Raw genomic sequence first — 23,578 nt, forward strand, 5'->3', positions numbered from 1 at the left:
GAGGGGTGAGGTCGGAAAACCGGCAAGAATCTGATCATGAGCATTTTGTGGGCGATGTTTAAGAGCTCAGACATTTTTCTAGAGGCAGTGGGGAGCCTCCAAGTATTTTAAGCCAGGACGTCCCAAGAGTCGATTTGTCATTTTACAGAAGTCACCCTGACTTGAGTGAAGAGAGATTAGATGAAATAGCAGACAAGTTAGCCCACGGCAAGAGTAAGCTCAGTGAGGGATGCTGTGGCTTACAGTGCCGAGTCGGTGGACAGCCTGGCCTTATCGGGGGCACGGACAGTCCTGCTAAGGGCGTGACTTTACTTCCAATGTTTCTCAGAGCTGATCCGTGGAGCCCAGCAGAGGATCTGGAGACATGCCTGGCCACCATGCTGGCCGTCGCGTGTTATTTATTAGCGACCTATGTGCTGATGAGTTTGTATTCCAGGGGATCACCAGTCCACGGTGGTCTACTCTGGACCACGCCAACTTTGGAATCCAATAGCCCATCTCACAAGGGGACATGTCACATGGCAGTCTATGAACAAATTCACCTAGTAGCCTTTCCTAGTAGGAACCCTGAAGTATCCATCTTTGCCTCTTATGACATCCTTAATAGGCTTATTCCAAATGTGTCCTCCACAATAAAGATTATCTTGATCATTCTCATCAGATGTGATTTCCTGTTCCTCGGCGTTCCCAAAGACCTTTGCACTCATTTCATAAAAAGTCATTTTGCAAATTATAATAGGTTTTTGAAGCTTTTCAATAGAGTTGATGCACACAAAACTGCACAAGTTTAAGGTATTTATCTTGGCAAGTCTGGTTATATGCATACAGCCATGAGAGCCTCACCACCATCTATCAAGGTACAAAATATATCTATCACCTCCAAAAGTTTCCTTGTGTTCTTCTGTGGTTTTTGTTGCTGTGTTTTGTGGTAAGAACACTCAACATGAGATCTATCCTCAACATACTCTAAAGTGCACCAATCCTGTGTTGTTAATTACAGGTGTAATATAGTTTCTCAAATCCTGAAACTTGTACCTGCCCTTTTTTTTCCCTAGAGTAGCCAATCCCTAGTCAGTTGATCCATTTAAGATTTTGGGGGGGGAGGTCTCGAGGGGAAAAAAAATCACATCATCCAAACTCACTTTTAAAACAGTTTATACCCCTTTGGTTAAATATCAGTAAATATCTGTGAGTTGATTATGTGATTTTTTTTATCTGATCCATTTTTTCAATTTGGCATTTGACTTAAAATATTAGTAGTACATTATATGCAGAATTCATAAGATACCAAAAAATTAAAAAGATAGCCTCGATCTTGGCACACGAAGATGAGAAGCTCAGAGAGGATCGGAAGCTGTACACATGTTGTCCCACACGGAAGAGAAATACCCCATTTCTAGATTTTTCCCTGGGATTCGAAAGCATCAGAATAAAGCAAATTATCCTCTGAGGGAAAATAGAGGCAGAAAGGTAATGGGGTTCTTGCAAACAATCCACTGGAGGCAAAGAAGAAAAGTTCTTAAAGGAAGAAAACATCGTAACCGTTCTGGGTGTAATATTTACCATATGTCCCATATGTTTTCAAATTACCAAAGTGCAACTCTTTCCCACAGCCCATTTGCAAGTGGACCTGACAACCCAGGCCCGCAGAAATCAAAGACTGTAATCTACCATAAATTCTGCCACACTAGACGGAACGAATATCTGTCAGGCTTTTTTACTTAAACTTCTCTTCCTTTAAAAGCGCAGCATCTGGCTCTGAACTACACATTTAATTGAAAAATCCTTTAATAATAGCATTAATTTTCATCATTTTGCATTCCAGGCCGTCTGACGGGGAACATGCATGTGTAAGGCAGCCTGGCTGCAGGGAGGAGGCGGCGGGGAGCCAGGGGAGGGTTCAGAGGGCCTTGCTTGCCTGCAGCCCTGCCCGGAGATAAAACCAGGTGCTGGGGACGTGTTCTGATTAAGGAATACAAGTTCAAAAAGTTTTTTTTTTTTCTTCTGCCGATGATGTCTTCTAAACAGGACAAAGCACTTGAGGCTTATCGCAAGCCACCCCAGGCACTTGAGAAGGGCAACAAGGCCAAAGGTCCCTATCCTTGGACTGTTGTCCGACATCAATCAACCGCAATTTTTTTTTATTCTTCTTTTTATTGAAGTCTAGTCAGTTCACGATGTTGTGTCAATTTCTGGTGTACAGCACAGTGCTTCAGTCATACACATAGATATATTCATTTTCATATTCTTTTTCACTACAGGATATTGAGTAAGTTCCCCGTGCTATATAGTAGAAACTTGTCATTTATCTATTTTTTAGAAAGTAGTTAATATCTGCAAATTTCAAACTCCCAATTTATCCCTTCCCAGTTTTAATGACCTGATTTGTTCTCTTTTAACCTTATCTCCATGCTTCTCTTTCTAAACGATTTGTTCCCTTCCACGGAGAAGGTAAAAAGGGGGCCCTGTCAGGGTAAATGGGCCCCACAGGCCACCCTCCCCCAGCCCGTCCCTGGAGGGACCGCGCCTGACCCCTGGGGGGTTCTTCCCTGGAGCTTAGAGACTGACCGGCCAGACAGGCGAGTGACTGGTGCAGCAACTGAGGCTGCTCCCTGGGGATGCACTGCAGAGATGTGCCTGGACAGGGAGAGGGGAGGATGTCAACCAGCAGCAGGGGGTGGCGAGGGGGGACCGGCAGGAAGGGAGGGAGATTTAAGAAGGTGCCCCTTCCAGCCCAGAAAAAAAGAAAACTCTCTTTTGTTTGGCCTTCCCAGTGCCGGGGGAACTGGAAGATGAAAGGCCAAACTTCCCCCCTTGAAGGCTCTGGGGCCACACTTTTGTCCGGGAACCGCACACACCCCGGGGGTGGGGATTCCTTTGCTGTCGCCAGACCAACCGCCTGTCACACTAAGCTGCAAGTCCGGTCCTCTCCCCGCCCTCCTCGTGCTGGAATAAAACGGTCTCGATTTTTTTACTTCCCCCTTTCAGCAGAGAACACTTGGCTTCTTGGGGTTTCTGAGGAGATGATCTAATTTTCAAGTCGGCTTTCCCTCGGTGGCACAGCAAATCTACAAGGGGAATATTTCCTTTTTGTCTTCACCATCTTTCAGAGGGTCCTTGCTGTTTATTTAAAGCTGTGTTTGGTGCACAAGCAAATGCGTGACAGGAACTGCTTAACACACACCGCAAAATGGAAACTGCAGTCGGTGGCCCCCAGAGGGGAAAAAAACAAAGACACTTCTCCTGGACTCAAAGAAATGTTTTCCTGGCAATTATGTAATATGTAACCTGAAAAAAAAAAAAAAAAGGAAGGTCTTTTGAAAAGTGGTCTGTGGTCTGACCCCTCTTCAAATTTATATCTTATTACCAAGTAATCATGCTACTCAAAAATCTCATTCGCTGGCTGAAAAGTCAGACAAGTAGACTATGCCTGACTCTCTACTCAACCTCAGAAAAGCTGCAAAGTTCCTTAAGTGACCAGATGATGACACTGGAACAGAGGCCACTTCAACCAGCCCATCACCCTTCAGTCACTGCTCCTCGATGCCAAGATATAAACCCCTCGGGCCATGGATTTTCTCTTAAAGTCTTCACAAGGTCTAACACAGTCCATGGCACATAAGAGACGCTCAACAAAAATTTGAATGAAATGAAACTGTTTGTACGGAGGGATCAACGGCACACGATAAACACGATACATCTTTGTTTGAAGATTTGAGAAAAATAGCTTTGTTAGGGTTTTTGATTTTAACAAGACTAACTTGTACTCTTGTTTCCTCCCTGTGCATCAGCCTTCTTTTCTTCCCACCATTCAAGCTGGTAGTGTGGGCTGAGTCTGTTTCCTTAAGGGCTGCACAAGGTCATATTCTAGCAATAAACCAAGCATCTTGTTTACAAAAACACTGAACACTCCACATAGACAAAATATCTTTGAGACAGCGCATGAAGAGAGAAAGATTTGAAATTAGGAAGAGATTCCCCCACTGGCTGGAAGGAGGCTGGTGAGAGTTCTATGGATCCTGAATTCTTGTCAGAGGCAGAAATGTGGAGCTGGGAAAGCCCAGGGTTGGAGGGGTGGGGACAGGTAGGGCTGGTCTAGTCAGAGGGCACACAGGCAGCCTAGAGAAGATGCTCATGTACCAAGTACAATGTGGGAGCCCCAGGGCCTGCTGGGTCTGTCCTGCAGCCACACTGACCCTCAGGATAGATGGAAGAAACGGACTGAAACACGGTCCCCCACTTCCAACCCCTTGACCTTCCTCAAACTCCTTCAATACCGATCTGGAGAGGCGGTGGTGGGGAGAGGGCAGAGGGACTCAAGTAGGTTTTCTCGGTCAATGTCTCCCCATCATTTCCCCGCATCTACCCCAATCCACGCCCTCTCCTCATAAACATGACCATGACATTTTCATAGCTTTGGTCTTTCTGCCCTTGTCTCTATTCATAAATCTATTTTTTTTTATGAAAGTGCATTTGCTGTACAGTATTATACAAGTTACAGGTATGCAACATGGTGATTCACAATGTTTGAAGGTTATACTCCATTTACAGTTATTACAAAACGTTGGCTGTGTTCCCCATGTTGTGCAGCGCATCCCTGTAGCTTATTTTATACCCAGCGGTTTGCACCTCTTCCTCCCCTACCCCGATCTTGCCCCTCCCCGCCCCCGCTGGGAATCATTAGTTTGTTCTCTAGATCTGCGAGGCTGCTTTTTTGCTACGTTCACTGGTTTGTTATATTTCTGAGATTCCACGCAGAAGTGATACCATACAGCATTTGTCTTTATCTGTCTGTCTTATTTCACTTAGCATAACGCCCTTCAAGTCCATCCCCGTGGCCACAAGTGGCAGAATTTTGTTTTGTTATGACAGGATAGTATTTTGTAAAACTATTCTTTGTACCTCTTCAGGGTTAGTCTAATTAAAACCTTGCATCTACTCTGTCCTCTACTATTGGGAGTAGTTTAATGGCACGAACCACTCTAAAGACACATCCCCTCTTCTGTTCATTCAGGCAGAGAATTATCTCAGTGAGGAAAAGGGGAAGAGCTCCCTGATGTGATACTTCAGGCACGTCAGCACTGAGACGGAGACACGCACCAAGCCCAGGACCATTTCCAAGCCGTCATTCATCTTGCTCACCTTTCTTCCCACCTCACTTTTAATACTTTCAAAGTCATCAGTGTCCTCGGAGCCTGGGGACAGTCTGGACATCACAGCAGGGTGCGCAGAAGTGACGGAGACCTCGTGTCTGCTCCCGAAGGGCTGCTTGTTCACAAGAAGCCCATCCTCCCAGGACCAGGAGGAGAGAGGCCTCCAGCTGGTGCTCTTCAGCCCCTTTTCTTTTTGGACTTACTGCTCTTTTGAGTAAAACCGTATCATCTCCACTGGAATAGAAGCCTCTGCCGCAGTGGATGGACCCCGCGGGGTGTATCCTGGCCTCTCTACCCAGCACCTACCGAGGGTCTGCCCTATGGTGTGTCTGACAGGCATCTGTGGAACGGAAGAGGGAAGGAGTGAATAAAGGCATTGCCATTCTCAGTGATGCCACTGGGAATATGTTTGATTATGGGGGAAAATTATCCGAGTTCCCCAAAACAGTTACAGCATGTAAAAAAAAAATTTTTTTTTTATAGTGGGACCCTGTATGGCCAAACAGTGACATCCTTGTGAAGTGACTGTGGTCTGGAGAAGAGACAGAGACAAAAGAAGTGGCAAATTGGGGACACTAAAGACAAATGGACGGCTTTGGTGGATGAGGGGGGAAGGATGGCCATGAACTCAAGTGCAAATGGTCATGAGCTTAAGCCACAAGTTGACACAAGTCTTCAGTGTCTTAAGTACAGGCATTTTCTCCCATGAGATGTTTTGAACAAAGCCTGCATTAGATTATGAGGCTTATTAAACTCCCAGTCAGGACAGACATTAGCGCCATTATCTGAGCCTCCCAGGAGAGGCCTGTAACTGGTAGCATGCCAATGTCCAGTCTGCTTACAAAACGAAGGGCTGGTTCTCCCCACACAGTCGCACCTGGACCACCGAGGACCCAGCGGCCCAGCCCCAACGCAGAGCGCTAAGGACTTGGAGAATTTACCTCCAAGGGAGACTTGGCCCTCGGCTTTACAAGCAGCTACTTGGGGGCAGAAGCCCATTTTCCAAGCTCATTAGACTAGAGTGTAAAGCCAGAATGTCCACTTAATAACTTTACAGAAACAAAACCCCCACACAGACTCAGCAGGCCCAGTGCATCCTGTCCCTGAGGTTAAGGTGCAGGACAGACCAGCTGCTAATCACGAGCCTTCCCATCGCGATACCAAGAAGCATCGCCGTGCGGAGACCCAGCGGGGCTGCGTGTCCAGCTCTCTACAGTGAGTTGACTTCCTAACCAACTGTGAGAATTCACTGCTGCAGAAACCAGAACACTTCAAACCGGCAGACCGAGCCAGGGGAAGCCAGACCATGACCAGGATGTTCTAACCAGGAGGTTAGAAGGACTGGGTATTTTTATAACATCTGGAAAACAGGCACCAGAACGTCCCCTCCCAGAAGGGAGGGCTCTGGCCGTTAGGACCACAGCACTGGTGGCTTCTGGGCTACGCTCACTTCCAGCAGCATCGCACCTGGGACACCTGCCAGAGGCACTGGGCACTCGAAAAAGGCTCAGCCAGCGTTCCTCTCTTTGATGGATGCTAGCGGCACATCCGTGCAGGATTCAGTCCAGATGTGCAGATGAATTTCGTCTAGTGTGGAGCTCCGTCCTGCAGGCTCAGACGTCCCATAGGCCCCTTCAAATGGTCACTTTGCACATCTACACTTGGCTCCATTATGTCTTTTTATTGCAGCTGAAGATTCGAAAGACAAGTTCATTTCCTTCCTTTACAAGGGAACCGGCAGGGGTGCCTGTGTCCCTTAACGACTGACCACTTAAGAAATTCAAGGAGTCAAGGTTCGAGGCCCTGTGTGCTGGGTCCCGGCTTGTGAGCTTTCCTCTGAAGCCGCTGTTGGCTCTGGGTAGGTTCACTAAGATGGCTGCTCTGTTGTCCTGTCCAATTCTAAGCGTCTGTGGTTCTGGAGAATTCTCTGAGCAGGGGCCAGACTATGAGTGATTACAGGGAAGGAAATAAAAGGGAGCTTATCGTTTTTAGATCTGTATCTGTAAGACCTTAAATTCTGATTTAGATTTGACTCCAGGTTCTGGTACTTTTGAATCTTGAACCGTATTTTAAATTTGATTAAAAGTGGAAGTGATGCTCAGAGCTCTCATTGACCTGCCTTCCATTTCCCCCTTTCTCCCTCAGTAGCTCCCCCGGGTGTGTGAGTGTGATCTCCAGATCACAGCATTAGCATCATCTGGGAAGCTGTCAGAAACGGGAGGTCTTGGTCCCAACCTCCTTCCATGAATCAGACTCTGAGACGAGACCCAGCAGTCTGTTTTAAAGAGGCCCTCCACGCAATTTAGGCGCACACTCAAGCTGAAGAACCAGTGCCCCAGCCTCTGCGTGTTTTCAGAAACATTAAGATTTTAGTAAGAAAAATAAGGCCAGTTATAATTTGGCTTTTAGATGCTGTGGTTATCTTTCACTGTACTAGGCTAGTTCGTTGAAATAATTTAACCAAGATAATCTGTTCTCACTTCACTAAAGAATCCCTGACCTGCATAATCTAGGCAAAGTTAATATTCTAGAAAAGTCACTGGACACTCATGTGGAAAGGCTCAGGTGATCTTCTGTTAAAATGTATCAATGGGTTTAAAAGAGCCCTGACTTGATGGATAAACGAAGTAGTTTAACGTCTTCCAGTGCCGTTTTCAAAATCCCTTCTCTCAGGCCTTGAAGGTGCTGATCCACGTGGCTTTCTATGAAGTCGAGCTCTCAAGTGCTCCAAGGGCCCCTTTTCCAGTGTCAGAGTTGCAACTTCACAAATAGGAGGACAAAGGTCCTCCGAAAACAAGAAACGCGAACGACATAAAAAGGAGTAATTTAATAGCATGTCAGCCCACTCTGTAGGATACAAGGTAACGCTGCGCCGCAGCAGAGACACGGTGCAAAGTATTCCCATATGATTTGAGGACCGTTAATATGAGAATTCCATATTTCATAACATCAACAAACCAGATGAACCTCATCCACGTAAGCACAGCGCGGTGGAAGGAACAAATGCCTTGTGAAGGGCGGAAATGAGAACAACGTGCGCGAGGCTAGCGGCGGGGGTCGGACGTGAAGAATCGTTTCTGCAGCGCCGCTGCTGTATTTCACGCACAAACAGGCCAGGGCGTGCAATCCGGGCATATTTCAGACCAGAAATCCCCACTCACATCACGGGGGGCTGAAAGTGGCCGCAGCCAGCGCCAGCTCCGTAAAAGACTCACTTTCATTGAAACTTTGAAAAGAAAGCTTTTCCGACCAGAGTATGTATCTGTGTGAGATGTGCCTGTAACTCATTTAATCCCACTGTGAGCTTTTTATGAATCATTTTTCCCCTCAACTGTGATAACCGAAAGAGATTATGGGATAGGAATTTAGGAACAAAGTGAAAGCAAGTTACAAAATTTAAAATTGCTACCACAATGGATCAACAGTAAAAGTGCTCTTTTTTTTTTTTTTTAAATCTAGGTCGAGCTCATGTTCGGGATATTCATTAAAGCAAATGATATATTAGATACTGTTTTCAGGTTAAGACTTTGTTTTCCCCCTACTCCACATGAGTTTCTGAAATAAGCAACGGTGTGAAGAACGCTGAAGTGCTCAGTCATGCAGAGAGTGCGACGTTGCAAAAGAAAGTTCCAGACTGTTCGGTGGTATTACAAATTAAGGCGCTGCGGTTCAGGCAGGTCATGACTTATTCAAGCTCGCAGTGCTAGGAAGTTAGATCCAGGACATGTCCCTCAATCTAATGACAAGGTAAGTCCACGTTGTCCCCTGCAAAGTGGGCACTTGGGGCAGAGCGAGTATTAAGCAGATAAAGTCGCAGCCGGACTCCCCCCCAGAACAGCCTCCTGGCGAGTTCCACGAAATTCAGTCTGGGCTGCACTTAGGCATTTGGGCAGCGTCATGGGCTGAGCCAGCAGCTCAAACCATGGTCTCTGCCACCACAGGTCCTGCACTCCAGTCTCCTGCTCACACCAGCAGAGGGGCTGGAGTGTCCCTGACCACACCGTCCAATGTCGAGGTTCCTCACCCAGCACCCTGTGCTGAGGTCTGGTGTCTGGCCATGCCAGGCTCCTGGGCCCTGCCTTACAAAGCAGTGGGGCCCACACCCCTCTGATGAGCCAGCCCCTCGAAGCACTGGGGGAACCTCCTGCCCCACTCCCGCATGCCTGGCAGTCAGGCTGCTTGGGGCTTCATGATGGTGTTGTGACCATGATGCTACGATCACCCAGAAGCATTCCCATGTTTGGAATTTCTCTTTTGAGCCTTTTCCTACACACTTCTTTGGAATATTGCCAGTGGTGGACAGTCCTCCCACTTTGAGTTTTATTTCTGGAAGAAGGGAATAGAGACGACGGCTATTCAGAGGCAGGTTTGGTGAGCAGGGCTGAGTCATTGAGCCGTGGGACGCGACTTGGTAGAAGTGCGTGCCGGACTCAGGAACAGGTGGATTGTTATTTGGTTCATAAACTGACTCTGAAAGTGATTCCAAGAGAAGAGCTGAGTAATATCATTAGACAAAGTCTAAATCTGAAAAAAGGTACTTGGAAGACAGTACTGGCTTGCATGGACGAGTTTTGAAGTTTTGTTCAAAAACTTCAGATTCTATCCCCAGAGGCACACATGACACATTAGCTATTTTCAACTCATCTGTTTATATTCTCATCTCCCTACAGTAGGTTCCACATACCTCCCTGCTTCGCAAAACACAGTGCTGACACTTCGAAACATTAAAATAGGACTCAGTATTGAACCACGTTGTGGCTCCGTGCTGGAAAGACAGAGGAGAAATACTGCTCTTTTCTCAAGTCCTACAAACCCAAGATTTATGACAAGTCCGGGCAATGTGGTCTGAATCTATGCTTCAATAAATCCAAGTGCAAACATGTGACAACCAAGCCAATAATATTTACAAAGACTCTTCCATCGGTTACTTGCCAAGCTGCACTGCACACTGCGGTTGAAGTGAACGGGTCAGCCTGTTGCTCCGTTAACAGAACCGCCAGCCTGCTGTTCCACAGGGTTCCCCGGACCCGAGACCAGAGCTCTGGGGAGCAGCCTCCACCACTCCCGAATGGGCTCTTTCCAAATTCTCCACTGTGTTTTGCCTTTTGTGCATTTCCACTCCCGAGGAGTGGGGGACACCGCTGCCAGGTGCAGACGACTGTCAGGTACAGTCAGTTAAAAATATTAAGCCCCCTGACTCAGAAGAACTGTTAACAGAGCGGGTGAGTATCAGACATCACTAAACACAGCTATAACATCTCCTTCTAAGGAAAAGGCTTCAGTAGGATCAGTTTCCGTTTCCTCCAAGTCCCTAAGGTATAATTTGCTCTGTGACAATGCCTTCTTCAGTTTGTTACTTATATTTGCTTTCTCTTTTAGATCTCCCTGTGTATTCTGCATATATCAAAACCATTTATCATTTAATTTGGAGTCTACATTCTCCTTCAACAGTAATGACACCCCCTCCCTTCTGATTGTAGAAGATTAATTATGTAATACATAATTATAGTTATAAGATTATGTAACTATTAAAAACACATAATTATCCTCAAGTGCTAACGAGACTGGCGCTATTTCTTGTCACTCGTCTTCAGGAAATGAGAGCCATCTACGTTGATTCATAAGTGAACCCAAAACAATTCCCTGATGCTTTTCCAAAAGGAAAACAAGAAAGTAAAAATGACACTTTCAAGTAGAAAAAGCACTCCCGTTGCCACTCCCCAAAACGTAGTAAATTCTAGAATTTGACGGACTTGTCTTTACTCTTCTGTGAACAGGACTGAAAGGAGAATTTTATATTCTTGTTCTTTGCTCAGAAGTTTATTCTTTTAGTTGCTAAACGTCAGTATTGCAACAAAAACTTTAATTTATGAGACATCAGTGTCTTTTTCATAAACTTAAATTAACCCTACATGAAATTCAGATTCAGGCACATACCGTTAAAATAGTGAATCACAGATCTTCCCTGTCTTTATTCCCTACCTGGTCATCCTTTCAACTTACAGAAATCGTTTCCCAAAGATATTTCTGGTTCTAAACGCAAACACAGATACAGAATCACTTAAGGAAAAAAAGCCAAGAATGAGTTTACATCCTTAAGGAGAATGTTATCGCAACTCAGGCTGCCTGAAATTACCATGTATTTGCAGTAAAGATAAAACGGTTTTAAGATATTTGAAACATTTTTAAAACAGGCAAACCTGGAAGACCTCAACATAATTCAGCAGTTCATGCTTTTTCTCTAAGAGGCAGAGTGTAGTTTTCCTTTTAAATATCGGATGTATACACCTGCCATCTTTTATGTGAGACCTCAATTCTATATTAAATGGAATATGTATTTTTAGATTAAAAATCATATGACTTACTCTCATTTTTCACGTGCTTGTCAAAATTGTCTCTAGTGGGATATGACAGTAAAGGCAATATTAAGGAGGAAATAAAAGCATTAAAAGGGCAAAGAGAATTAAAATGATGGTGGCTCAGGTTAGCCATCTGTAGGATCGAACTTGAGAAAGCCACAGGAGTGTCAGTGCAGTTGTCAGCCCTGTTTGACAAAGGCTTAAGAAGCCCTTTAAGTTTTCAGGGTTAGATTTGAATCGGGGATCAAACTTTCTATGACGTCCTCAGGCTGAGTCTCAGGTTTTAGCCATCACCTTGAGGGAATGGTGCTGGGACAGGCATCTTTTTGATGGAGATGCGAAAGAGAAAGAAATAGGGACGTTTGGAGCTTAGGTCCAGAGAGGGGAGAGGGAGTGTGTCTGTGAGGAGGGACACAGTTGCTCAGTTGATTAAAGACAAACTTCAAATGATGACCGTCTTTCCTAGGGCCAATCCAAGAAAAGACATGATTCAGCACGGGGAACGAGCCCGGGAAAGACTGATGCAAAATGAGAATTATACTGGGGTGCTCATTCCACAGTTTCAGGCTTTCTTTCTTTTTTTTTTTATTGATATTTTGTTATTTCCTTGTCCCTTCGTCTTCTTCAGGTACTTTGGACAAACCAAAAAAGAATTTGTTCAGCAGTCAAATTAGTGTTCCAAAGATGAAGACGTTCATTCTAGCAAACAGAGGACGTTCTACAAATTCTTTAGGGTAAGCGCAGATAGTAACTGAAATGTTTCTCTGGCATAAGCCATGTGGGCAGCATATTTACTTCCCCAGGTCCCTGAACTGATCCGTGGTTGTGGTTGGCAATCACTGAAGTCACAGCCGTTCCTTCCCATCTGTCTGTGGTTTTAAGCCCTGGGGTGTGGAGTGAGGGTGGAGGTAGAAGAATTAAGGGGAAAAAAGAGAAACAGGGGAGCTGAGGAAAGGTCATGTTGAGAAAGTGAAGGTCCTGTGGGAGCGGCTTGCACCTGCTTACAAGTGACGGAGGAGGACACCAAAATCCATCTGGAAGTTTCTATCATCATCCCCTCTTCACTCCAAATGCCTCAGCCATGTGGAGAACATGATCCCAGGCCCCTCCGGCCCCCGACCACGGTAGAGCAGAGGATGAAATTCTATACTGCCATAATTCCATCTAGCTCAGAAATGAAATGTTGGATGCTGAAGTCCTCAATAGTCTGGAGAAGAGAACCCTCTCCTCCATCACAGATCTGGGGAAAGCAGCCAGCCTCCTGACTCAAGAAAGAGGACGAGATGGGAGGCCCTTCAGCTCTCCTGCTCAGTCCTTCTGTATCAGGAATGATTTCTGGGACAAGATGCTCAAAAGGGTGAGACTGATCACCCCAACCTTTATGATTGGATATCTCCATCCATTATGGACAAATAAATCCATCCGTCCTGTTCCGCGTACTCCAGTCACTAAGTATCTGAGATGTCTGAGTGAGATCATTCACGGAGTACACGCTTCGGTGACTCATTTTACGGATCTCTTGCTCACCCCGTCTTCCCGCTCTTTAAACCATATCCAAGCCACATAAAAAGAACAGATTCCACCAGGCTTTACTTCCTTCCTTCAACACCTTCCCTAAATTACAATCAGAAACTACAGAACCCCAGATTTCTTTTCTGTATCCTAGGCAGAAGTCCAGGTTTGACTCATTCATGCATGATACTTCAGCATCTCACATCTTCAGATCATTCTCAGCCCTCGCTTCCTTGCAAGTTACGGAGGAGAGGTCAAACCCAGCAGTGCCCCTTCCACCCCGCATGACAAAGCCCTTTCAGAAGCCTGAAGGGGAGTCTCTCCTGCAGTTTGTGGTGAGGACTCCTCCTTAACTGTGGTCTTTAAAGTATCTTCCCAAAGACTAATGGCTTCATAAATGGAATTCTTTTCTTTATTCATTTACGCTCACAATAAATAGTGTTCTCATTATTTGAGAGAGAGCCTTTGAATAGATAATATCCAAAAAATAGTTCAAACCTGTTTATATAAGAAACATTCCAACAGCATCATGATATACAAGACAGTCTATGGAAATTTGGTAAAGAGAACATTAACTCTTAGATGACCTCTTTTATGAGAATGGGGATACACAGATGAATTTTAATGGAGAATGGCATTGGGATGCACGTGCAAAGCTTTGGGATAAAGTAGGACAAATAAATGTGCGGAGCTGAATGCAGAAGGAGCTAGTTTATGTCATGAAAACAAGAGTTCTATTGAATATGCTTGATCAAACTGTATCTGACCCCCACATCACTCGCTCAGGTCATGCTTTCCCACCCCCACCCCAATCACTGATGTATCACCTATAGGACCTCAGGAGAACACTCTTATCAGAATAAGCCTCTAATGGATGGGCTCCTAGTCTTGTCTGAAATCTCATTTGTCCCGTTTTCAGGCAAAAAGCACAAAACAGCCATCAACTTTTGAAGGAACTAGGAGATTCAAGATATTGCAAACATTTGAATTTCCATTTCTACATTCTTGGACTGTGATCCAGTTAAATAAAGGCTCCCACTGCAGTTCCTCAGTCCAGGGCAAAGTCGAGCCCCAAATGGCTGAACGAAGATCTGAAAGGCTTGGAGAAAATAAATGAACTGCCTGCTTTTCATTATGCTCCAGCCTCGGGATGGGGCTACATCTGGTTTTCTGATTACACTTTCCCGTAGTAAAGAAAATTCTAGCCTAGCAGGTCAAACCAGCTGATGACTAGCCAGCTTCAATTACTGACCTGACCTGCTTCTAACCTCAAAAGGAAAAGAAAAAAGAAAAGAAAACCCTTTTCACTCATTCTTAGAAACTGAAATATGGGCGTAGAATGTTATTGGGTTTTTTCCTTGATTAATTAAAGTTGCTTATTCAAATTGTGCTTTAGTACATAGTCTTTAATTACAAACAAAATAATGCCTGACTTCCTCTACGAAACACTCAAAGGCAAAGAGAAAGACTAGACTGTTTTCTTCTTGTAATAAAACAACAAAAGCCCAGTCATTTCAATATGGCATTTGGAACTTGATTTGTTCTATTTAATGAAGAAAAGATAATAGTATTTCTGAAAGGAGACAGTGTCTCCTAAGATAAGGCTTTTTGAGGCTTCTTTAAATGGGAACTCTCAAAGCCACTTCTAACTTCCAAATAAACTTCCCGTAGGTTTTCATGAACTCTGCTGAACAGGAAGGTGCCTGTGGTCTTCCTTCCATATTCTAAACTGTTCATCTGATCCAACTTTAGCCCTACCTCAAAGTCTCCCCATCACTTCCCAGTTGATGGAGGGATGACACAATAATTCAACATAATTTCTGTCATGCATTTCAAAGCAATGGGAAAAACTGCCCCCTCCACGCTGAGAGTATGCCAGTTAGTCCAGTGGCTCACAGGAGAATGCACCCAAGTCCACCGTTTGTTTTTAGGGTACAATTTGAAATGTATTTTTAGATGAATGTAGCTGTGTTAGTTTGGACCAGATGAAATTGCCAAACCTTGACTATTTGACCTGTAAGAATGATTTCAAATGGCTTGACCTAACTTTAAAGAACTGAATGTCATGAAGTCATTCTACATCTCAGTAGTCATGTTTAGCCTAACTCCCGTAGATGACTTTTGGAGATTATTTTCCAGCTCAGGAGGGTGGAGTTGTCAGGGTCCCTCCACTGCATCAAGATGCAAACACTGTCTCTAAAGTGTTTTCCATAATACTTGACAAAATAAGCAACCCTAATCCCTCATTCAAGAAATGGTACCGCTGTTCATTTTGCGTTACATTTTGCATCATCCCTATGAAGCAGATAGCGCTTTGCCCATTTTAGAGGTAAGCCAGTTAAGGAGACATGGCAAATAAGGCCAGAGGTACTCCCTGGAGCTGTTAAAGAGCCTGGTCCCAAAGCCTGAATTCATGTCCTTTGGCATATTTAAAAGGCTCTCAATAAATGAATGCTGATTCTCTGGAAGCTCTTGATGACAGTAGATTTGAAACAGTCCATAGATGCTTTCTTTACAGGCTTTTAATTAAATTTAGCCAGTAAAAAGACCAGATGTGTGCATTCATTTTATCATATCTGGATAGCTTCTCCCCTCTTTTTATTCTGTATTCCAGTGTGTATATTTCAGTTCAATTTCCAATATATGTTTGGCTGCCTAGTATGTACCCAGTACCTCAACGGATGCTGTTAAATACGAACCGTTACTGAGATAAGGAGAACACTGCATTAATTATCTAGAATCGAGAAAGTCGGTGGAAGAATATTAACAGAAATTTAATGAACATAATAAGCATACTGTTTCAGGATGGATAAGAAAGAACTACATTACAGAAGCTCACGCAGAATTCTTTTGGACAGCTGCACGTTGAACATATTGAAAAAAAACCTCTGTACGACCACTTCTCATTTTAGGTAAAGATGCTTCAGCAGAAGCTCCCATCAGACAGTATTCCCACAGCCAACCAAACATTTACAATTAAAAGTTTTCTGCATGCCAAGCAGGAAGCTCCTTTCTGGGCTGGGCTCCTGCTTTTCATTCTGTTCATTCCGTTGTTAAAACTAGCAAAAGTTTTAAGAAAAAGTGTTTTCCATCTTGCTGCCTGCAGTGCAATTCAGAGCCTCCCTCTTTGTCTGCTTGCGTCCCTCAACGGAAAACAAACTGCACCCACGCTTCTCAGCTGCCTGTCTGCGACTCTGAACCACTTTCCCACCCGAAGTTCATCTAACCTAAAAGGAGTGTCCCTTTTGTTGTATGGAAACTGAAATGTTGAATGTTTTCAGTCAAGCCTACCTCCTTTCATGCTCTCGGTATTATGTCTAGCAGAGCTTGATGGTTCAATCCAGTCTTAGTAACAATTATAATCTCAAAAATAGCAATGTAAACTTAAAAATCAAAAATAGCAATGTAAACGTGAAAAAAAATCAAAGGAGACAGAACAGCACTGCTGGCCTTGCACACTCAGCAGATAAGCTTGTCCGTTTCAATTCCAGCTTTAAGTATCGCTATTTACCCTCTGACTCCAATTTCAGGCAAACTTCCTTAAAAAGTGCAGGGCACTCACTGTCTCACATCCCCTCCCTCTCTAGACCCTTTGATCCCAGTGTCATCCCACACACATCCTACCACCAGAGCTGTTCTCTTGCAGGTGACCAGTGACCTCTATATGTTACCCAACTCAGTGGGCTCCAAGCAAGTGGACTTCTGTCACCTTCGACACGGTATCTTTGACACTGATGGGAGCACCATCCCTGAAACCGTCCTAATTGGACTCCAACAGCCTTAGTCCATTCAGGCTGCTACAACAGAATGGTGCTGACGGAGAAACATTTGTTTCTAAGCCACCGACAGTTCTGGGGACTGGAAGTCTGGGACCAAGACACTGACAGATTCAGTGTCTGATGAGGACCTGCTTCCTGGCCCACGGACGACCGTCTTCTCCACGTGTCCTCACAGAGCAGAGTGGGTGTGAGAGCTCCTTGGGGTCTCTTTTATAACAACACTAATCCCATTCGTGAAGGCTCTGCCCTCATGACCTAATCACTTCCCCAAAGCCCGATCTTCAAATATCATCAAGGATCAAGTTCTCAACATATGAGTCTTGTGGGAACATAAACATTTCAGTCAGTAGTGCTGACCATGCTCTTTGACTTCCTTTCTGCTTCTGTTTGGTCCTCTGTTCCTTTCACGGCCCCACCTGTGGCTGCCTTGCCTCTCAAGTCTGTGTTCCTAAGATTCCCATCATGGAATTCCTTTCCATCTAAATGTACAGAGTTGCCCTGAGCACTTGTAGACAAGCCACTGTCCCCAGCTAGCCACGCCGAGTCCAAACCCGAGTCCACTCCCTTTCTCAGCACTGATTCGTTTCCTGTAACGACACCAGCATCTCGAGCCAAAACCTAAGGGTGTTCAACTCCTTCCCTTCTCACCACAGTAAGTTTGTTCCAAAGGTCTCTATCTTGCTTCCTAAATGTCTTCAGAGATGTCTCATTGTCTCTTACCTACTCTAGACAATTAATCGGTTCCAACGATTATGGTTCCAGACTAGGTTCCATACAACTATCCAAAGGCCCCAAGACTCAACAGTAGCGCTGCCCTGCTCATGAGTTTTCAGTGACTCTCTGCTGGTAGACAAGGTGGCCCAATCTCTTCACCGCGCAGGACCAGCTCTTCATCCGGCCCCTCGGAGTCATCTGTCTCCTGTCCCTCACATGGATCTAAGCTCTGGCTAGCCTAATGCTGCCGTAATACACCAATCACTCTGGAGTATCTCTTGCTTCTATGACTTTGCGTATGACGTTTCCTCCACCAGAAAACCCACCTTTCTTCAACTGTCAAGTGAATTTCTACTCAGCACCTAAGCCTAGGCTAAGAAGATGCTTCGTTTAGGAATCCTCACCTGTAACAGCGCCTCCACGCACCACCGCCGAGGCCGAACGCCGCCTCCCGAGCTGTGAGCGCGCCACATGTACGACACCTCCACCTTGGTCCTTGTCAAGCTGCAGCTGTTCCTCATTTGCTCCTTCTAGGCCAGGATGTCTCGACCTCAGAGCTGTTGTCATTTTGTACTAGATAATTCTTTTTTGTTGGGGACTGTCATGGGCATCGTAAGATCTTTCACAGCACCCCGGATCTCTACTCACTAGTCCTAACATCCAAAACTGTCTACAGGCATTGCCAAGGGCCCCCTGAGAACAATCTCCCCCAGGTGAGACAGTAGGTTTCACTCTACGCAAAGCTCTTGTCAGCCCCGGTATCAAGCACATGATGTGGAAATGCCAGGGTTCCACTCATGTTTATTAAATGATGCTCACTGAATGGATGATGTCCTAAGCCTTATGACTCCGCTATTTCAAAATAAATCTTGAAATGACACTAAATTAACTATGAACAGGTCATCCTTTGGGTACAGCATTGTAGACTCATGAATGGAAATAATGATTGTATCTTAGCTGATTTGCAAAAGACGACTGTTTCTGCTTTACAGATAACTCATCATATAAAATAATTACCTTATGAAAACATGTTATTTATTTTAGTGGGAAAACAGGCCATTAGAATCAGAATATTTCAGTGTGTTGTTTCTATTTTTATGCAGAGAAAAGAACACCTTAGCAGCTTTGTATTCTGTTTCCATTGTTATCTTGCCTTGTATTAAGTTACATTAAATCCCGCTAAAGTGAGAAACTCCAGAGATAATGTAACACACTTGAAATACACTGAGTTATATTCCAACCAATTGTGGGCAGTGACCTTTATGCTTTTAAGATCTGTGCTTGATTAAAACTTGCATTTTAAACCTTAAATGAGGCCCACAAATTTCCAATCTCTTTCCTCCTCATCCAAACCACACAACCAATTACATATGCATTTTCCTTCAAAAGCCTCATCTCTCCAAAGGGTCCCGCTTGCCTTTATCCAAGGATTATGATGAGAGGCAAAAACACGAGCTTGATTTCTTGATTCTCTTCTGAGAGAACTACGAAGTAATTAAAAGTTTCACAAGTGAAGAATCTAGCCATTAGTTTAGGACAAAGTTTGGCTTCAAGCAAAGAACCAAATTAAATTAAAACCTAACAGTAATTGGTTGTAAGTGTGTATTTATTGAATCTTACCCCTGGTCTTTATTCTGTGTAATCAATGATAACATTCTTTCATGTTCTCTGAAATGGATTAACCAAGGAAACCAAGCCTGCCTCACTTTTTCCAGCTGCTCAACCAAAGTTTTATGAAATGAAGTTCTATGTGGTCTGGTGGAACACACGAACATGAAGCCCTCTAGCTTTGAGATGAGTTATGTACTAAGACCAAAGGGGTCGCTGAGGCTGACACGTGCTTAGTTGTCAAATGTCACTGATAGTTTCAAGTTTGAGGTGTATCTACTTCTGCTTTAAAAGATACATTTCTCTATCAAATAACTTTTTAGCATTTCTGATCTCCTTTAAAAGTTCTTTAAGTCATGTATTTTATTTAAAAAAGTAGGAATCTTAAGACTGAAAGATCCCTTGGGTTGTTCAGTTCCTCCAAAATAAGCATACAACACTAAAATACAAACACTTGAAAGATACATGTCTTATCAAATGTAACAATCTGGAAGTTAGGACACACAGCAAACTGAAAAAATCTGACACAGTGAACTGTTTAGTAACCTGTTTTCTAAGGTGAAAAGATGACACAAAGAAAACGTCACTTAAACGCTATTTCAGAGGTAGAGCAAGACCCACGAAACCCCAAGGTCCAGTGCATATTACAGGGGCATCAGGGTTCAGCTCAATATACAAAGAGCTCGTGTAACTCAGTAACGAAACAAAACAAACCAAAAAATCAAAAGAATGGGCAGAAGACTTAAAATGACATTTCTTCAATGAAGACATACAAATGGCCAATAGGAACATGAAAAAAAATGTTCAATATCATTAACTATCAGAGAAATGCAAATCAAAACTACAACAAGGTTATCACCTCACACTGGTCAGAACAGCCATCATTTAAAGTCCACAAACAATAAATGCTGGAGAGGGTGTGGGAAAACTGTCCTAAACTGTTGGTGGGAATGTAGTTTGCTGCAGCGTCTGTGGAAAACAGTATGGATATTCCTTACAAAACTGAAAATAGACTTACCCTATGATCTAGCAATCCCACTCCTGGGCATATATCTGGAGGGACCTCTAATTCAAAAAGATACATGCACCCCCATGTTCAAAGCGGCACTATTTACAATAGCCAAGATATGAAAACAACCTAAATGTCCATCAACAGATGACTGGATAAAGAAGATGTGGTATATTTATACAATGGAATACTACTCAGCCACAAAAAATAAAATGTCATTTGCATCAACATGGATGGATCTGGAGAGCATCATTCTAAGTGAAGTAAGCCAGAAAGAGAAAGAAAAATACCATATATCACTTATAAGTGGAATCTTCAAAAATGACACAAATGAACTTATTTACAGAACAGAAACAGACTCCCAGACGTAGAAAACACACTTGTAACTGGCGGGAAAGGGGAGGGGAGGAGGGATAAACTGGAAGTTCAGGATTTGCAGATACTACTGTATACAGAATAGATAACAAGGTCTTACTTATAACAGAGGGAATGACATTCAATATCTTGTAATAATCTATAATGAGAAATATAAATATTCACATACATATAACTGAATCACTATGCTGTACACCAGAATTTCAATAAAAAAAATTAACTTCCCCATTTCCTCCTGCCATCCAAAAGTTCTCTCCCACTTCTCAGTGTATCCCCCACCTCCAGCGATTGGAATATATACCCTATGAGTTGCACAAGCACATGTAAGTGGGGTGGAGGGAGGAGCAGGAAAAGTAGATTAATTCTTTGATTTATTAGAAGAAAACTGTTCTTAAAAATTATACTGCTATATTTAGAAGTGAAGAGCCAAATAGAAGTTATCCTCAAGTGATTCAAGATAAAAGTTGAAACACAGAGTTTGTAACATTATATGCACATCCTCAAGAGAGCGAGGGGGACAAACAAAGCAGACGGTGGAATGCAGCAGGCATCCCTTGGACTAATTTTGCAGCTTTCTGTCCGTTTATAATTCTTTCCTAAGACGGTTTTGAAAAGGGAATTATCACCACCCTCCTCCCTCCTTCATGCCACACTCAACAGCACCAGAAAAGTCATGCTGACTCTACCTTCAGGGAGCACACAAGGTCCGGCCACGTACCCCTGGCTCCCACATTAGCACCCCAGCCTGGGCCCCAGGCCACTGAGGCACCAGACCCTTCTCCGCAACCCCGGCCCAGGGCCCCCAGCCTCGCGCAACACCAGCTGAATCATCACTGCTGCTCTGCTCGCCTGCCCCTGTCTGCCCGCTGCGTCCTGGTAAAGGCCCGACAACACCTGTGTGACCTGGATCCTCTGAGCTCACTCCAGATTTTGGTCTGGGTTTTTTTTGGGGGGGGGGAGGATTTGCCTTTTCTTCTACCTGGAATATTCTTCCGCCCCAGCCATCCTTCATGGTCTACGTTCAAATGTCACCTCATCAGTGTGGCTTCCTGACCAACCCCTCTGAAGAGGAGCCCTCTCCCCCTCACTTCTCCCTCATCTGTCTTATTTTTCTAGATCAGGGATAAGTCAACTTTTCCTTTGAGGGCCAGAGCCAACATTTTCAGCCCTGTGGTCTCTGCACACAGTGATACAGCTCCATCCCTGTGGGAGGGGCACACCCGACAGTAGCTCCACCAGTGAGCGGAACTCTGGTGACGCTGTCTGCGTGAACAAGCGGCAGGCCGGGCTTGGCCAGGACGCCCTGGTCTGCAGACCCCTCTTCCAGAGGGAGGCTTTCACATACCCTGTGTTTTCCCCCTTCTTATTGAATTATGAGCTTCAAGAAGAAAGGCACTTTTTTTTTCGTTCACTCCTGGGTCTTCAGTGCTCAGATCAACTATCGACTTCAATATTTGCTGGATGAATGAATGCATTCATCCGTGTGACACTTTCTGTTTCTACCCACCTTGATCTATTTCCTTTCTCCAAGGCAAAACATTCTCCTTCTGATCCATCTGTCCCCTCCATGTTGTGATCCTGTATTTTATTCTAACTCGATCCTGCTCCCCTTTATGGCAGAGATGAGCTTATTCTGTTCTTTGGTGCCCAGCGTGCACCAGAATACTTAACACACTCAATAGATTTGTCCTGAATGGAGGAACCGATCATGACAACACGACTGAGGGATGAACAAAGAAGGCCCAGCTGTGGTCGGTGAGAGGCGTCTCCAACAAGAAGGTATCCTCAGAGTGTGACTGCTGGCAATTTTCCCTATTATAGAAAAATGGAGATGATATTCTGGTCTATGTTTGCTGCTCAAAACACCACCTGGAGGGCTCTGGTGCCCATACTTTCAGAAAGTTCTAAAAAGGTTTGGTGCTTTAAGAGAAATATAGACAAGACAACAAAAGGCAGGAAACTTGACATTTGAAGAACAGTTGAAAAAGCTGGGGATGTGGAAGAATGGAGACTCTTCAGCCTAGGAGAGACTCAGAGGTCCAGCTCACCATCTTCAAACACTCAGTTGTCAGGTTCGTGAAAATTATAGAGGGCTTGATTTTAGTTCAGTAGAAGGAAGGATGTTCTAAGGGTTAGAGCCATCTGAAGAGAGCATGAGCTGTCATCTGAAGACAAGTGCTCCCCATCACCAGGAGTGTTCACCCACTCGTCGGGAAGAGCCTGGCAGGATTTGGGCAGGTGGTCAAGATCTTTGTCTGGATGACCAAGGCTCCTTCCAGCTTGAGGATGAGCTAATTCTACAGAAGTCATGAAGGGGAAATGCATCCACAAGTGGAATGGATGAACCAACATGGTAGCCGCTGCCTCGTAACGTTGTTGGGTTCATGAGACAGGGCTTCAAACTAGTCCGGTAGACAAGATGCCCCGGGGAGATTGTTTCAATGGATCATCTTTAATTTTTTTTTTATTGAAGTAGTTGATTTACAATGCTGTGTTAGTTTTAGGTGTACAGCAAGATTTGGGTTTTTTTTATATATGTATATATGCACACACACACTTTCAGATTCTTCTCCATTATAGGTTATTATAAGGTATTGAATATAGTTCCCTATGCTGCACAGGTCCTTATTTATTTACATATAGCAGTGTGTCTATGTTAGTCCCGAACTCTGAATTCATTCCTCCCTACACTTCCCCTTTGGTAACCATAGTTTTTCTGTCTCTGATTCTATTTCTGGTTTGTAAGTTGTTTTGCATCTTTTTTTTAGATTACACATGTAAGTGATATCGTGTATTTGTCTTTCTCTGTCTGACTTACTTAGTATGATTATCTCTAGATCCACCCATGTTGCTGCAAATGGCTTTATTTCATTCTTTATGGCTGAGTAGTATTCCTCAATGGATCATCTTGAAGTTAAAGTAAAAGAGAACACAGGGGAGGAAATCCTAGGACAAATGAGAAGGATGATCAGCAAGAAGTCACACTACAAAGAAATTAAGTCTTCAAAATGTTAGTTATACGTATAGACAAAGAAAACGTTCCCTTTCCTCTGCTGCTGCTAAGGTGTT

The 23,578-nt window shown here is 44.1% G+C and overlaps 1 long non-coding RNA gene across 1 annotated transcript; it reads right to left on the reverse strand.

The window, feature by feature from the left end:
• Positions 1 to 1,306: 1,306 nt before the first annotated feature.
• LOC140701182 (uncharacterized) lies at positions 1,307 to 23,573 on the reverse strand. The gene is made up of 3 exons (XR_012080111.1): positions 23,328 to 23,573; positions 5,143 to 5,493; positions 1,307 to 3,288 (listed from the first exon to the last, which is right to left on the reverse strand). It is a non-coding gene; the product is annotated as an uncharacterized lncRNA (long non-coding RNA).
• Between the last annotated feature and the right edge of the window lie 5 nt (positions 23,574 to 23,578).

Source organism: Vicugna pacos, chromosome 14 (assembly GCF_048564905.1).
Source record: "Vicugna pacos chromosome 14, VicPac4, whole genome shotgun sequence".
Taxonomy (NCBI): domain Eukaryota; kingdom Metazoa; phylum Chordata; class Mammalia; order Artiodactyla; family Camelidae; genus Vicugna; species Vicugna pacos.